We start from the raw sequence: 4,483 nt of genomic DNA on the forward strand, positions 1-4,483 counted from the left end.
ATAAATTTAATTTTAATCCATATATTTAAAAAACTATATAAGAATTACATTAATAAAAATGAATCCCTATTCATGTATATATATATATATATATATATATATAGATATCCCACTTGCGAGTTGGGTTGGGAGGTTTGACATTTCTTGCGAGTTGGGTTAGGAGGTTTGACATTTGTATCTCTAAGAAGTTGGTAATGGCCAACAACTCAGTTTGACATTTTGCTTTAAACGGGCTGTACCCCTAAATAGTTGGCTTTTTAAAAGTGGATGGTCAACATCAAAAAACCAATCAAGCTTAAGGATTTGTAAGTCTATCCACGTAGCATGAAGCGGAGGCATGAGATAAAAAAGATGCATCGTCAAAGGTCATGGGTTGTTCCAACAAGAGCCTCACATTTTGCCAAAGTCATTCAAAGTCCTTTCCCCACTTTCGGAGGATATGGTGAAGTTGTAGTGTGCTGGCCCTAAAAAATTATAAAAAAAAAATTATAAAAAGTCTAATTTGTGTAAGAAATGGAAAATGGTGGTGTTAGCTTAACCTGAATGCCCTTGGCCTTGGAGTTAGCGTGAGTAGTTTAGCACACACAACCATGATGGATCTTTGTCTCATGATGGAACTGTTCCCCCCATTCAACTCGGCGCACGTTGAACATATTTCCAGGCATGCGAGTTTGATCCATCCAATTTTAAAGTCAAAGTCAACTTACTACATATGCTATGGCCTAGGGTTTCAAAGGCTTTACTTCCAGTTAAGTGTTTGAACGTCTGCTAATTATAACTCCAATGAGAGATTTTCTGTCTGAACGAGGATTAAATTAAGTCTCCCCGGCCTCATTAACAAAATTAAGTTATGTGTTTTCAAAATTAATATTCCAGACTGTTAAAACATGCACCCTGCAACAGCCGCGTAACGTGTGTTTGGATAAAACATCCTCCAAGGATTTAATTTTGGACTATATAAATATATATTATATGTTTGATTAGATGTTAATTAGGTTCACATTAAAGTTTCAAATTTTCATTTTAATGTAACTACAGAAAATGTTTGACATGAATTTAGGTTTGTGAAAAAAAGATTTGGCTTTAAGAGTTCACTAATATCTTGAATAATTTAGATTCAAAAGTAGATGTTTAGAACTTGAAGTTTAATTCACATTTAATTAATGTAAAATTTAAATTTCAACACTTATAAATCTATTTTTTAAAAATAAAATTGCGATATTCTTAATAAAAAACTGAATGCTCATGTAATTTAGATTAAAAAAAGTTACACATAAATTAACTTAATTTAATATCCAAAAAAGGGGCAAAGTTATTATACAACAGTGCTGTCACTTGATGAGTGCTCTCACGTTCTCATATTTGGTCATCCCAATATATAATTTCAAGGTTTGACAATCTGTGCTTTTAATAGGCTTCTGTTCCTTGAACGCAAAGGAAGTTTTATTGGAAGAAGAAATGAAGAATGGTCGACACTCGACAATTTTGCCTGCCCCCCCCAACTACCCTCTGCATCTGCTGGACCTTCCCTTTCATCTCCTCCACTCTCTCTCTCTTCTTCCCTCTAATAAACTACCATCAAATTGACCAAGGAAGCAACCCAAAGCTAGCTCCCACTTCTCATTCTCTCACCCTGCCCTATATCAAAATTTTAAGCTGTCATTCTTGCAATCCATCCTCTCTAAAAATACTCTTTCTCTCTTTTTAATTTGTCTAATATTCCAATTCTTTCTCTCCATGCAAACTCTTGCCTTCAATCCTGATCTCCCTAGCCATGGCCATGAAAAATAGTAGTGTTCATATTTTTAGTCTCATTCTTTGGCTCTCTTTGTTGATTTTATTCTTTGGGTGGTGGAATATATTTTCCAAGGATATTAATGGCATCCACCACCAAATATCTATTTCTCATCTCAGTTTCAGCAACCGGAAAGTACTCTTGGCTACCAAATTTGACTTCACTCCATTTCTACATCATCACAAGCATCATCGACGACATCGTCCGAGACACGTTCCCATCCAGCCTGAACCTTCTGGTGATGAGATCGACCCACGTCACGGCGTCGAAAAGCGACTTGTTCCTACTGGTCCAAACCCCTTGCACCATTGAGGTTTTTTCTTTTCTTTTCTTTCTTTCTTTCTTTTTTTTTTGTTCTCCTATTCTCTCTTGTATGTTAATGTAATTTTGTTTTCATTTGTGATGATCATTTTATTTATTTTCTTCTCATGAAAAAAAAAAAGAAGAAGAAAAACTATGTAATAAATCGTTAATTTGTATGAATTCCATACTTGTTCAAAGTTGATGAACCATTATTCGGTACAGACCTATGGATTTACATGCAAAAAATTAATTGTTTCTTGTTTTGTTGCATTTTATTCTTTGCTGTCAAGAAAAAACTGGAGCAAGAGTAGCTGTGAGTCTGTGACGGTACAGGCACATCATGGGAAGCGAAACTTTAGCAAGAGTAGCTATGATCTTCCTAAACGAAATCTACACATTTAATTCATTAATTATAATATTAGTTTTTCTCCAAAAAAATTATAAGATTAGTTACATTAGGAACTTTGAAAACACTTTAATTACAATTAAAAAAATTAAAAGATTGACTTTTGGATGGAGATCAATAAATATAATATATTTAGTTAATTGAGAAAATAGTTGAGGAAATTTTCGGGTGAAATTCGTGAAATTTTTTAATATAAATAATTTAATTAAAACTTTAATAAAAAATTTAAATTGATAAATTAATAAGATTCAATAAAAAGATTAATATGTAAAAAAAAAATTAAAAATGCTATTTATAATTTAAATTTTATCGGTACTTATTCAACGGTCAAAATTTTTATTAAAAATAATGATTTAAAAAATATATCATAATTTATTAAAATTTTTTCAAAATTTATACACTTAATTAATTTAAGTAAAAAAGTCTTTCAATCTAACAATTTTGATTTTGATTTTAGCTTTTATTTAATCATTTTTAATTAAAAACTTCACAAACTTCATTTAAAAAATTTCATTTAAAATTTTTGCTTAATTAATTATCCTTATGATAGGTTTAGTGAGATAATGACATATAAGTAAAAGAAACTATTTTCTTTTGTATTTTGAATTATACAATGAAAAATATAATTATCTCCCACAAATGCTAGTTTTTTTTTTTTTTTTTCAAGGAGAGGAATGGATATCATTGATGAAACTCAGCACAATAGTTCCTCATACAAATAAATGAACCAGATAATAGAGATCTCGAGATTTTCTACAAAAGAAACTCTAATCACCCAATTATCTCTTCAACATATGAGGAATGGGGTGCTGGTCACCCATCCCTATTACGAATCCCCGCTAACGAAGATGGAGGTCGACTAAACCAACCCAATCCGCACATCCTCATTTTTAACTGGTGTAGCCACCCAGTCAACACCACAAATGTTAGTTTAATTAGGAGATAAAAAAAAAAAAAAAGAGCTTCATTTTCGTGTCAACTAAGGTGCTATTCGTTTTTTTTTTTTTTTTAAAGAAAATAGGATATTATTATTGTGAGAGTATTTGAAAGTAAAATTTTGAATGCATTAAACCGATATAAATATATATATATATATATGATATTAAAATTATATGAGGTGAGGATTAGGCTAGATAAAATTTTAAAATACCCTTAACCGTATTATCAAAATAAAATAAAACTGGAGTGTCAAGTTCTATCAACTGGGATGTCCTCTTGGTTAACTTTTAGAACTTCAACCAGAAAAATTTAAGAACACAAGTTTGGATCCTCAAGCAGGTTTATGATCACTTTTGCACTGTAGTCAGATTCTTATGGTGTGTTTGTTGTACTTAAAAGGTCTTTTACTTTGAATTTCAATATGGGTTGGTGTTAGCTCAAAAAAGGTTTAAAATATTAAACTACTTCCGTCTCTCTTAATAGACTTTTTGTGTTTCATTCAATAATTATAATAGCATTTCAAACATTTGCGATCCAGACCCTTGCAAATCGCAAAACAAATAGCACAAGCTATGACTGCCAACCATCATCTTTTTTATGGCTCCACCTTCCCGCGATGGCCAATGTGGTGTTTAATTCTAATATTTGAATTTGAAACCAACTAATTCCAACTTCAACATCGGCAAAATTCGAACAAAGGAATTAAAGTATTCAAGTTTAGAATAAGAAAAAAATAATAAAAAAATAAAATATCAATCAAACGGAGCCTTAATTTTTTTTTTTAATGAAGTTAAGTTAATTTGACAAGGGAGAAAAAAAATGGTTAATCTAATCGGTGATGTTAGTATGGATTCGAAAATGTCAATGGTACATGGGAATATCACAAAAGCTTTTTATAATATGAAACTTCATTTGGGCTTTTGGGTTGGAGAAAGTGGATTGACTTATTATGCTAGTTTTAACAATGAGGGGCAGTCGTACAGAGAGAGTTAATAATCTCCATTTCTAGCCCAACCCAAACATTAAGGAGTTAAAATGGA

General features: G+C 31.2%; 1 pseudogene; it reads left to right on the forward strand.

Annotated features, from left to right (window-relative positions):
- Nucleotides 1-1,453: 1,453 nt before the first annotated feature.
- LOC111290208 (CLAVATA3/ESR (CLE)-related protein 13 pseudogene) lies at nt 1,454-2,329 on the forward strand (annotated as a pseudogene).
- Nucleotides 2,330-4,483: the final 2,154 nt, after the last annotated feature.

Source organism: Durio zibethinus, chromosome 11, assembly GCF_047325235.1.
Source record: "Durio zibethinus cultivar Kanyao isolate XHJ-2024 chromosome 11, ASM4732523v1, whole genome shotgun sequence".
In the NCBI taxonomy this organism is placed as follows: domain Eukaryota; kingdom Viridiplantae; phylum Streptophyta; class Magnoliopsida; order Malvales; family Malvaceae; genus Durio; species Durio zibethinus.